Below are 12,948 nucleotides of genomic sequence, written 5' to 3' on the forward strand. Positions count from 1 at the left end.
GCGCGACAGTAACAGCTCAGCGCTCAGACCGCGCCCATGAGGGTAAAGGTGGTGACTTGGGCCCCTACTAACCAAGGGAACTGGTCAGCGATGATCCTCTTCCTCCCAGGTGGGAAGGGGCTAGAGACACCAAGAGCCCGGCGCTTCTCAGTAACTGCAGGGTAACTCTGTGTAGGGACAGTTTCAGGAGAAAGTCTTTATGACTATTCAGATATGTCTCTATGAGAAAGGGGAAGTGGTCAACCCACGGACAACATTGTCGCTGCCCCAGGAAGAGCAGACCATGCTGAACTGGTGCCTGGGGGAGCAGGACACCCACTGCTATGTATGCAGGCAGGAAGGCTGTCCCCTGACTTCTGCGGGAGGGAGATGCTGGTGGAGCAGGAGAAGAACTCAAACTCGCTCGATGTGGCCCCCAGCACGAGGGCAGCAGGCAGGTGGGCTTGCAACTTCTTCTGGAATGGCCAGGTGGAGGCTGCCTTTGCCTCCCCAGAAGGAGGGGAGAGTTCACGGAATTCTAGACTCGATAAGCTCTCTCTCTCTGGCTATGACCCGTGAGCAGCTGAGCCAGGGAGGTAAGGTGGGTCAACAGTCTGGGGATGTGTGAGTGACAGTGACCCGGGTCACTCTCCTTGGGGCCTCAGATGTTTTCCTTCATAACCAGTTGTAGGAAATCCACGTCCTTCGTCAGGATGAAATTCCAAGCATTCTTCATCCACTGTGTGTTTTCCAGTTGATGTTGCCTCCAACCAACCACAACAACCTTCGCTGAGGAACAGAATACAGGGTAGGCCATATTTCAAAAGGCACAGGAAGCGTCTGCTGGACATAGATCCTCACTGGGGCTGGGTAGTGTGGGGAAACCATGGTGGGGAAGTCTGGGGGTTTGGGGGAGGGGAGGGAGGAAGCAAGCAGGAGATGCTCACTATGCCCAACCCTGACAAGGCATTGTGCATGCAGCACATAGTAGGGCACCTGGGCTGGAGAAATTGGACTGTGAAGCAGGAGGTACAAGGAGATAGGTCTCAGAGACATGAGAGTTCTTGATGCAATGTCACCTGACAATCTGACCCAGAGCTCCTTGTGGACACCACAAGACAAAGCAGAGCTAGTCAGTTCCGAGCGAGGGATCCGAGGGAGAACGGAAGCTGGAGCTGATGCTGCAGGCCCAGGGTAGCCCTCCCTGCCGCTGAGCCCTACGAACACCCTTCACTCCATGCCCTAGGGTCCCCAAGCCCTCAGCTCTTAATAGGGATCGTGAAGCATGTGGACTGAGAGGGAGGGGAAGGTAGATGAATGGTCACACCATGGTCTAACTGGACGTGCCTGCTTTGTTGGGATAGGACTTTCACAGCCTCTCTGAACCTCAGAATACAGCAGGGATGAGACCCTCAGCTTCTGGTCCTCTGCCATCCTCCCAGTTAGCCCTGCCATGCACCAGACCCCACGAGTTCTCACTGCTCCCAGTTCCCAGCTGGCCCTCCCCAGTCCTAGAGCTGGCATGGGCCAGGAAGCTACTCGAGTCTCCTCCCTTCCTGAGAGTGACATGGGGACAAGGCCTCGATCAGGCTGAGTCCAAGTGCTCTCACTTCTGGTGCCCAGCAGGCATCCAAGAGGATCTATGATGCTCTTGGCTTCACCCACCACTTGTGATCTAAAAGTGAGTCCTGGGCACAACCTTGGGTTCACAACTGCCTTCTCCTTACTCCTTGTAACCTGTCACCCTCACTACCTCCATCATCACCATATTTTGCCTGCCAAGCAACAGCAGATCTCAGTACAGCAGAAACAGACTTTAGCTCCCCACGCTCATGGTCTGAATGTGCCAGGGAAGGAGAGACACCCTCCCCCTCCAACCTCCTTACCACAAGGGAACCAAGACTTTGCAGGTCGTTTAGAAACATGGTTAATGAAGTTTATAAGGGAAATATTTATGAACCCTCTTGGGGTTTTTCCATTTCCCTGATTTGTCACGACCAGCTGTGAGTCATTGGTCACCAACAGCTGTGTTAACCAGGCCCCAACTTTCCTCAGCCAAGCATGAAACCTGCTGTCCAGAACCCCACTTGTCATAATAGCCCAGTGTCAGCTTCTCAGCCAGTCACGGTTAAGCGCCAAGCACAGGTGAGCACTATTTACGGGTTCTAAACCCAGGGGCCCACCCAGGTGGGTCAAGTTGACCTCACTTCAGGTCAGCTCCTGCCACAGGTGAGCACTGTTCACAGTATCTAAGCCCAGGGCCCACCTGGGTGCTGCAGGCTTCACTTCTGGTGGCTTCTGCCGCTGCTTTGCTGCAGGTTGCTATCCCAGCTCATACCTTGGCTATCCAACCGTACTCAAGGAGCCCACATCTGTCCCGCAGTCATGCTGTATTTTGCAATGCAGCCTCATTATCTCCTTGAGGTAGTTCATGGCTTCTAATTGCCTGAACTCTGTGGGAGACCCGCATTCCAAGAACCTAGGATCAGCCCACTGCGAGGGGAGATGCCTCTTGAATGACACACACTACTTTGCCCTGACCCTGGTGGTGACAAAGCCTTTCCATGTGTTATCTCATTTGATTCTCACAAAGCTCTATAAATGCCAGGCACTGAGACAGTCACCTAAGGAAGCATGGTGGGAATCACTCACAGTCAGTAACCCATCACAGTCTGCTAACCCAGATCCTAGGCTGGTAGTGACCATGCACACCACCCCGGCCTACAATGGTTACAACATCTGCTGTATTCATTTCTTCAAAAATCATCCTTAAAGTCACAGAATCCCCACGCCCAGAGACTTCCAGTGACTGGGATGACATGACAATGGATTTCTTATGGACTGGTCCCTCAAGGGCCAGTGAGACGGCTTCTGGGCAAACCTAATAGCCTGAGTCTGATCCCTGGATCCCACAGCAGAAAGAAAAAAGAAAATCTGCCCTCTTATGTCCACATACACAGCACGGCATGCATGCGTTGGCACACAGGGCCGCACGTATATGACTACACTTACACAATGATAATGGTGAATATATAAAAAAATAAAAATAGAATCCTCAAGTTTCATCCACCTTCTGGTTTGGTCAGGATCCTTCCTCTGTGAGGCTGAGTTACACGGGGCAGATTGGGTAATTCATCTATGTATCCATTGAGAAATAGTTGCCAGATTGGCTTATTCAACTATGTATCCTTTGAGAAATAGTTGTCTCTTCGCTTTGGCTACTGTAAATACTGCTGCTATAAATAGAACCGTGCAAATCTTCTTACCTCTTTGCTGTCTCCAGAGCTTTTTGCAATATGCCTCAAGTGAAATCGATAGAGGGTACAGAAATTCTATTTTTAGTTTGAGGAACCACTGTGCCGTTTACACGACAGATGTCCTGTTTTACAACCCCACCAGCAGCCCGCAGTGCCACAGGTGTATTTCCAAGGAAGTCCCGGGAACATGAGCCTGAATGTGCAAGCCACAGTATCAAGAGAAGAGAAATTAGGCTGCACTAAGTTAAAAAGGCCCCCTGTGTCGGAAAGGAATCTGTCAACAGAGCGAAGAAACAACCTGCTGAAACAACCAGGAGGAAATATCTGGGAGCTATGCAGACAAGCTGCTGCTATCTGACATAGCAAGGAGGTCAAGCAGGGCCACAGGTCAAACAACCCCAGTGAAAACAGGGAAGGACCTCTGTGGACAGTTCCCAGAAGAAAACACAGACAGGCAGGGGAGGGGGAAGGGGTGGTGGTGGTGATAAAAGACTCACCAAGGAAATGCAAACCCAAACTGGCAACTTGCCTATACCTGCTAGGGCGGTAACAATGAAAAGACACAGAAAACAAGTGTTGGCAAGGATGCAGACAAAAGAGAACTCTTGTATACTCCAGGCTGGATGCAAATTCCTACAGTCATTATGGAAATTTTTTATGGAAGTTCCTCAGAAGAAACAAAAAAGCCAACTACAGCCAGTCAGCTACTGTGTGGTCCCACCATCCCTTTCACTGAGCTTATATCGGAAGGAAATAAAACAATACACTAGAGACCTCTGCCCTCTCATGCTTATAGACACATTGTTCTCAGTAGCCAAGAAATGGAATCCAACAACAACAGATGACTGGGGCGTCAGGGGGAGGCGGATATTACAGTGGAATAGTATTTAACCTGAAAGGAGGAAATCCTGCCATTGCAGTGACTTAAATGAACCTAGAGGACATCAGGCAAATGGAAAGAACCACATGCAGGATGCTAAATGCCACCTGAGGAATCTATTAAAGGCAAAGTCCTAATGTGGTCCTTTCCAGAGTCAGAGGAGGGTGGAGTACCTGAGAATGTTGGAAGGATACAAGTTTCAGTTAAAAGATGGGGCAAGTTCCTGAGCCTGCTGCTTCTGTGGCCAGGTCCTTGGCAACAAGTGTAGCATGTTGCACACTGCTGAAAGCCTGGGCTCCTGCTCTTCCAGACACACAGACCAAGTGATTCACAGATCTGTGGAGCCTCTTGCTTACTCCTCTCATGGTTCATCTATGTATCAAAACGCTGTGTTCTACACTGTCAATACATACAGTGTTTGTAAGTTTTATTTTACTATTTTGTTTTAGAGAAGAAAATGCCGGGAAGGTCAAAGACTCAGGTTCTGGAAGGAGGTCATACCTTTCCCAGATTCAGTATGGAAAATCCCGAGGCATCCGGGAGACACAGGTCCATGCAGTCCTATACTGTCTTAGTTATTCTTCTATTGCTGTGATAAAAACATTAAGACGCAAATCAGCTTGAGGAAAAAAGGGATTATTTCATTTTACAACTCTCAGGTAACAGAGTATCATGGAGGGGAGTCCTGGACTCAAGGAAGGAACTTGGAGGCAGGAGCTGAAGCAGAGGCCATGGAGGGATGCTGATAATTGGTTGTTCTCTATGGCTTTCTCAGCCGGCTTTCTTATACTACCCAGGACCACATGCCCAGAGGAGGCACCACCCTCAGTGGAAAGGGCTGAGGGAGGAACTTCAGGTCTGAGGTCAGGGAAAGAAGACAGTTTCTTCTTGGGGATGTAGGGCTGGGCCAGCTTGGGACAAGCCTGGGGGATAGCTCGTAGGAACATCTTGAGGGCTATAGCCATGGACGATGAGATAGACTGAGAACAGACAGGGAGAAGCAAGACCCTGTTTCTGGTAGAGAAGGAGCCAGATTAGGGCAGGTAGAAAGCACTGAAGCCCCTCCCAGGGGCTGACGATGGGGGGCTGCCCCTCCCAGGGACTGATGATAGGGACTATCCCCTCCTAGGGGCTGATGATGGAGGATTGTCCCTCCCAGGGGCTGATGATGGGGTGCTGTCCCAGGAGACTGGGTCATGGCTGAGTCTGACTCTCACTGAACAGCCCTGGGAAGTGTTTATGGTGGCAATAACCATCATAAGCAGGGGTCTCCACTGTGGACCCCAGCCTATGTGTGGCTACTGGACCTGGGCACTGTGTGAAGCCCCCCTGTAATAGTCAATGCTAAGTTATTCTCCCAAAAGGTCACGGAGGTGATTCCTACCCACCTTTGCAGATGTGTCTTTCTGGAGCCTCTGCCCCAGGCTAACAGCACTCTAGCAGGTATAGTCTACATTGACTGAGAAATCAGCCCAAGACATGTGTCTACACAGGGTCACAGAGTATCATCAGAGTATGATGATGAGTGGAGAGAGATGCAGAAACATATACAAGCCTACACGGGAACAGCCTGCCTGTCATCACGACCTCAGACCAGAGTGAAATATGGGAACTGGGAAAAACATCCTACATGTTCCTGTCACACACCACAAGCCCTATCATAATGTGACCATTGCAATAAGTAAATAAAAATTCTGGGATGGAAACAGGAGGCAAAAACGGAGAGAAATGAAAGAGACCCAGATGCACAGAGTGGGAGGGGAGAGAGCCACAGGGGCTGCCTGCCTTCAGCCTAGAAGTGGAAGGAAGCTCAGGGCCCAGCCAGCAGAGGAGTAAGACAGATTGGGAATGGGGCTTAGAAGAGAGAATCTCTTGGAGGGGTCTGGGGTCTCCTGACGCTCTGGCTGACACCCCGGAGAAGACAGTGGAGTGTAGTGAAGTATGGCAGTGAACTGAGGCAGTGCTGTAGGGTGCAAGCTCCTGTTGGCCACCCAAGCGTAGGTGTTTACTGATTAAACTCAAGATGTTAATATTGTGAGCTGCAACTCTTGCCTCACAGGTAAGTCTGCATCAGCTCCGGGGGCAGGCAACTCTATGCAACCGATATACAAAAGCCAGGCTGGTCTTTGAGCAGGGGCAAAGAATGATCAGGAGAGGCTGAGAGCCCCTGGCTGGGCCCAGCCTGGGTGAGCAGGATGACCTTTTGAAGATGTGTGCAGACATCGGGCAAAGGCACAAGGTGGGCGCGGGTATGCCAGTGACTGACAGAGCAGAAGGCTACTTCATCTTGGGTTTTAAGTGTAGTCCTTAGCAGGGCTGGTGCAGAGGTTTGTCCTTATGGGTATGAGGTTGAGTCAGAAGTTCATGGCCAGGGCCTGAGGAGATGGCTCAGCAGTTAAGAGCAGTAGCTGCTCTTCCAGAGGATCTGGTTCCAATTCCCAGCATCTAGATAGCGGCTCACAACTGTCTGAAACTCCTCTTCCAGGGGATCCAACACCCTCACATAGACAAGCATGCAGTCAAAACAAATAAAAATAATAAATTATAAAAAGTGTTCAAGGCCAGCCTGAGCTACATAACAGCTTCAAAGCTAGCCTGGGAAATGGAGCCAGATCCTGAATCAAAATAAAAATTTCAGAAACTATAGGGTTGTGTGACTCAGTGGTACAATATTTACCTGGTTCTCACAAAGTCCTCAGTACAAGCATTAGCACAGAGATAGGGGAAGGAGGAGAGGGGGAGGAGGGGAGAGAGGGAGGGAGGAGAGGGTGCAGACTTCATTCTTTCACTCAAGAAGAGCTACTGCCACAGCCAGTCTGAGGAAGTTTGCTATTGTATGGAGACTAGGCTTTGAGCAGATGGATGAGGCCAGGATGGTCAGGCAGAGGCACTGGGCTGCAACTTCAGTGTGGAGGTGGAGAGCAGACAGAGTCCCGTAAATGCTACAGGGAGCCATCTCCAGATCCATGCAGGCTGGATGGAGAACTGAGGTGTATCTAAGCTTGAGAGAGCAAGACAGCTGAGGAGGAATATTTAGGCTGCAATGTGGTTTGGGGTAGATCTGAGACCTGTGACCCTTGTAGCAGACACAGATGTCTACGCAGGCCAGGTTGTGAAACCGACCCTGTTGGTCACATGGATAGGATAGTGACTGCTGTGGGCCTCCCATAGCTGCACCTGCCCCATAGGCTGTAAGAGGAAGTTCCAGAAACGTTGCTGTACCGGGCACCTGGAGGGTGGAGGTAAAGGAAAGTCGGGTAGCCAGTAAAGGTTGTAGTGATTTAGAAAGTTGAGGAGAGCCTTAGGACAATTGGGGAGTAGGAGTGATGAAGTTGTGTCTTAAGGGGCAAGCATGGAGGTCTGCTTAGAGGTAATGGTGATAATCCCAGCTCCTGAAGTGCTCAGGTTAAAACAAGCTCTCCAACACAGCTGGACCACCAAGGGCTTGCAGAAGGCAGAAGAGAACCATTTCTAGGGCGTGGGGGCATGATAGGCAGTGGTGCCAGGCCTGGGACAAGGGAGAAGAGAGGCAGACACTGGCCATATTGAATGCTCAGAGGAGGCCCAGCCATGACCCTCAGATCTGGATCTGTCCTGCAGCCCTGAAGCCCTGCAGCCCTGGCAAAGCCAGGAGCCACTCTCCTTCCTGTGGAGTGGGCAGGCCTTCTCAACAGGAAATTGAGCCGACTCTCCATTCCATTTTGGAACATCTAGCCTCTTGTTTAGCCAGATCCATTTCTGCTCAGGCTGAAGAATTGAAATGCGAATCTCTCACAGAAAAGATCTGACCCCACAGGGCGCCAACCACACAGCACTGCCTCTGAGACAGTTCCTAAAGATGTTCATTATCTCTGCCAGCTAGCCCTTGGGGCAGCATCTTCTAGCCCAGGTTAAGTTGGCACAAGCTGGTCCTGGCTTCCTGCAGGGTGCCTGGACCCTGAGTACAGCTCACACTTGTGAAGAAGGAATCTTAGATGCCAGCAGGATTTCCAGTCACCCATCTCAAGCTTGGTTAGCAAAGCTGATTGACTCTGTACACAGCCAGGGTGTGCTGTGTGTAGTCAGAGATCTCTGCACACAGTTCCAGAGCTGTGCACACTGCCAGGAAGTCCCTCACAGAACCAGGGAACCTCTGAAAGATAGTATAAGTCTTCATTCCTCTCTTATACAAGGTGGGGGTTTTCAGCAGTGAGGGGGCTGGGAGAATAGTGGGGATGTCACCATCTTCTGGTACCTCTGGGGCTTACCCTGAGTGAGACGGGAAGATGCTGTGCCAAGAGCCGTGAAGACAAGAAGACAAAGACCGGTCTGTTGACGTTTGCTCAGACCCCAGCAAAGTAACACACAAAGAAATGACTAAAGCTGCAGGTAATTGCTGACAATTTGAGTATTTATAGTTGATTTTTTTTTTTAACATAAAAGCATCCCAATGCACTATAACCTTGCCTGTCACAAGGCCAGCGCAGGTAGGTGGGCTGGGAAAGAAAGCCACCTTGCCAGCCAAGGAAGGCCTGACCAGACGCGTCAACAGCACACACATTTGGAAGCAAAGGTAATCACTCACTAAATTCGAGGTCTCAACCACATGGGTTCTTGCCCACCTCTACCCTAGCTAGGCAGGGCAAGAGCTGGGCAGGCTCAGACAGTTCTGAATGCCTCCAGCTGGCAAGGACATTCACTTCTTTGAAAGCTATGCAGAGGACCACACAAGTGGATCAACACTGAGATTCAACTGGAGCAGGGCTTCTAAGGTTCAGGGACTGGAACAGTTCTGCAGGGCATCGAGTGATCAAGCCACCACTGCGGCATGACCTCCCCTTACCTTGAAGTTTAGGGTACCCCATGTGGCCACTGTGAGTCCCGTCTGTCTAGATAGGAAAGTGGGGGCTCCCTCAGTCTCCTCCAAACCTAATTTCTCACATCAGCTCTCAGCACTGAGCTTCATTTGTGGGTGGTGGTGAGATAGGGTCTCACACTGTAACCCTGGCTAGCCTTGAACTCATGGCAATCCTCCTGCCTCACTCTTCCCAGGCTTAAGATTCAGGCATGAGCCACAACACTCAGGTCAAATCCTTCTTGAAATCTTTCTTGTGTGTGTATATCAAACTTGGGTCTTGCCCTAGCTCTTACATCAAAGCAAAGCACATGCCTTGGTGGTTACTAGAGCACAGGACTATATGCCTAGGTAGGCACTAAGCACAGGACCATATGCCTAGGTAGGTACTAGAGCACAGTACCATATGCCTAGGGGGGAACTAGGGCACAGTACCGTATGCCTAAGTAGTTACTAGAGCACAGGACCATATGCCTAGGTAGGTACTAAGCACAGCACCATATGCCTAGGGGGGAACTAGAGCACAGTACCTTATACCTAAGTAGTTACTAGAGCACAGGACCATATACCTAGGTAGGTACTAGAGCACAGTACCATATCCCTAGGTAGGTACTAAGCACAGCACCATATGCCAAGGGGGGAACTAGAGCACAGTACCTTATACCTAAGTAGTTACTAGAGCCCAGTAACATATGCCTAGGTAGGTACTAGAGCACAGTACCATATGCTTTGGTGGATACTAGGACACAGTATCATAGGCCCAGGTAGGTACTAGAGCACAGTACCTTATACCTAAGTAGTTACTAGAGCACAGGACCGTATACCTAGGTAGGTACTAAGCACAGCACCATATGCCTGGGTAGGTACTAAGCACAGCACCATATGCCTAGGTAGGTACTAAGCACAGCACCATATGCCTAGGTGGATACTAGGGCACAGTACCATAGGCCTAGGTAGGTACTAGAGTACAGTACCATAGGCCTAGGTAAGTACTAGAGCCCAGTAACATATGCCTAGGTGGGTCCTGGCTTCTGGCTACATGATGGAGAAGCTGACTCTATGCTTGCACATGTTCTCCTGGCCAAAGCTTACACTGCCATTTCAGCAGCCTGGGATCTGTTTCATGAAATCCTATCTGAGTAGGTCATCTGCACATCCACCCCAGAGCAAGACTCAACCGGTGTCGCCAGTCTTTGGGAGGAAGGGCAGCTCCAGTGTGCCAGCTCTGAGCTCCTTTTAGCTGCTTCATGCAGTGCAGACCCTCAGAAACGAAGATGGAATTGAAGCTTGTCTCTTGGTCATCTCTCTCCAGGACACACAGAACAGGAAGAGTGGGGATCTGTTGCCAGGAGTGAGCTGCTCACAGCTGCCGGTCACTGTCACCCAGACCAGTCAATGGCATTAGTACAGACGTGGTGAGACTCCCAGCAAGAGAGTGTCTCAGTTCACATTGGAGGTTCAGCAGAGTAGCCAAGAAAGACAATGGGAAAATGGCCGTTCACACAGACAGCTCTCTGTGTGCCTGGCATGAGGCCCTGTGAGAAGAACCCAAATGGAGGCTTGGGGTTGCCAGTGCAGTGTCCGAGGCCAGGGCTGGTAAGGCAGAGATTTCAGCCCACGACAGGCATTGGTGCTCCAGGATGGAGTTAGAACTTTGAGGACAGACAATACTTTAAAATTTGCCACCAGATACTTCATGTCACCCACAGCTGTCCCTCATACCACGGTCTTAATGGCCTGGTGTCACCAACCCAGACAACTCTGGACTGGTTTTGGTTTTTTTCTAATATCATTCCAACCCTGAGAGTCTCTTCTCTGGCATGGTCACCTCAGAACTGCAACCGTCCTCGTATCTCCTTACTGAGCTTTGGTGGAGCCCTGTAGTTGGATCTGGTGCCACGGTATAATCCCAGTATCTGGGAGGCCGGAGGATCGTGAGTTCAAGTTTACCCTCAGCTTTAAAGCAAGCTTGGGGGTGCCTGTCTCAGAAAACAAAAACAAACCTAAGAAAAGCCAGGAAACAACCAAAACCAAAAACAGTCAAGTACTAACTTTATTCATTTATCTATTTTGATTTTGGGGGATAAAGTTTCATACTGTAGTTCAGACTGCCTTCGAACTTGCAGCAAATCTCCTGCCTCAACCTTCCATGTGTTGGGATTGCAGGCGTGCACTACCCCCAAATGTTTAGAAGCTTTAGCTTCAAACGTTTAACAGAGACTGTGAGGCCACAGACCACAGTTTGGCTGCCACTGTGTCATCATTTCCTAAGCATGGGTCAACTGTCACTAGACTGTCTCGGCCCTTTTATAAACCAGAAAAGGAAGAACTGGAGCATGTTTAAATATAGATATGCAAAGTCCACCAGAGCAGGCACCTCGGTGAACACTGTGGGGGAGGGGATTACTCACTCTGTCAAAGTACCAGGAGCAGATCTAGTTCTGACCTAGGCCTTTGAGGTTGGCCATCATCCTGCCCGTGCCCTGGAGAAGCATTCTCTCAGCCGCTTGCCCCTCCCTTGCCCTGTCCTTTCTCTTTCTAATCTGGAGATCAATTGCCTGACAATGGCAACGTCCACACAGCAGCAGCACCAGGAGAAAAGGACACGCAAAACGTGAGTTTACATTTCAGCGTTTCAGGGTTCCCCTCCCCTCAACACTGTGACAGGGGACAGTGATTGCTCATAAAAGCATGAACATCTGTTCAGAGCTTTCCAGAGCACCACCCCCGCCCCAGCATACAGCAGTGCCCTCCTCTGGGACCATGGGTGCCCAGCAGGACTTGGGTTACTTGGATTATTTTCCTCTTGGTTATTTCCTCTCCAAAAACCCCGCTGGGATAGAACTTATTGAGAGCAGAATGTTCCAGAGCTCAAAATCAGCCAGTTTTGTTCCAAGCTGCTGTGGTACCCTGGGGTTGACCTCGTTGGGGCTCTGCCCTGGACCTCCAATTCCTCCCTGGCAAGATGAGGGGGAAGCAGTCATTTGAAAGGAGGCTGCCACCGGATCCCATGTGCCACATCTCTGTTCCTTCTGTGAAAAGTTAGAAAGGCACAGACAGCTCCAAGAGCTGCCAGCTGTATCACAGCAGAAGGCCAGTCACTGTTTCAGACAGTCAAGGCACAGCAGAGCTGACTGAGAGGTGAAGTCGGTGGATGCCAACTGCCTTCCAGGTCCTTATAAAGATGCTTATCACAAACGGCCATTCTCACCATGTATCTAACACCACGTTCAAGACCCCACACAAGAACCAGAAAGGGGAAATTTCAGCTCATTTATGGAATTTCCCATGTCGCCCACCACTTTAACTTCATGAGTAATTTCCCTCCATTACGCTCACATTACTCTAGGCTTCTGGCTGATGCATGTTCCCCAAGAAACATGAATCCTATCTGTAATAAACTTTCTCCCAATTCCTTATTTTGCCTGGTGTCTGAATTCTTTCTCTGCTGGTGACCAGAACTTGGATATACACTGGATAGAGATCTCAATCCAATCAAACTCTGGGACTTCCTACTCTTTAGTCACAGGAACTACAGAAGAGCCTGGAGGAGCCAGGCTGAGAAAATGGGGGTCTTCAGACACACAGGTACCTTGAGGGCCCCAGAGGGCCTGGGCATGTGACTGGGCTTCTGAGGGCAGGACAGAGCCTGTGTCTTTCATTAATACCTGGATATGGGTGTTTGCTCTAGAATCATCTTTAGGTGGCATGTCAAAAAGAAGATTAATTCCTGTTTGGGCTTGAGTCTGTCTTAAAGTTCAGGCCCCTCAGCAAGCAGCACTATTTGTCTAGAACTTAATATCACTGTGTTACCTTTTACCTATTTTCACAGTGACCTCCCTGTAGTAATCAACACTGGTTACCTTCTTTAAAACAAACTTAACCTTTTCATAAAACACACCAGATGTTTAAAGAAAAATATTGTACCAATATTGGTTTCAGGGATGTACCCAAAATTAAGTTTTGAAAGCACTGTGTCCAAGTCTGCTCCTGACATT

General features: G+C 49.9%; 1 long non-coding RNA gene across 1 annotated transcript; it reads left to right on the top strand.

Moving 5' to 3' along the window:
* Positions 1–283: 283 nt before the first annotated feature.
* Positions 284–4,010, top strand: LOC108350538 (uncharacterized). The gene is made up of 3 exons (XR_015684904.1): positions 284–575; positions 665–787; positions 3,379–4,010. It is a non-coding gene; the product is annotated as an uncharacterized LOC108350538 (long non-coding RNA).
* The last annotated feature ends 8,938 nt before the right edge of the window (positions 4,011–12,948 follow it).

Source organism: Rattus norvegicus, chromosome 3 (assembly GCF_021556685.1).
Source record: "Rattus norvegicus strain SHRSP/BbbUtx chromosome 3, alternate assembly SHRSP_T2T, whole genome shotgun sequence".
NCBI classification, from domain to species: domain Eukaryota; kingdom Metazoa; phylum Chordata; class Mammalia; order Rodentia; family Muridae; genus Rattus; species Rattus norvegicus.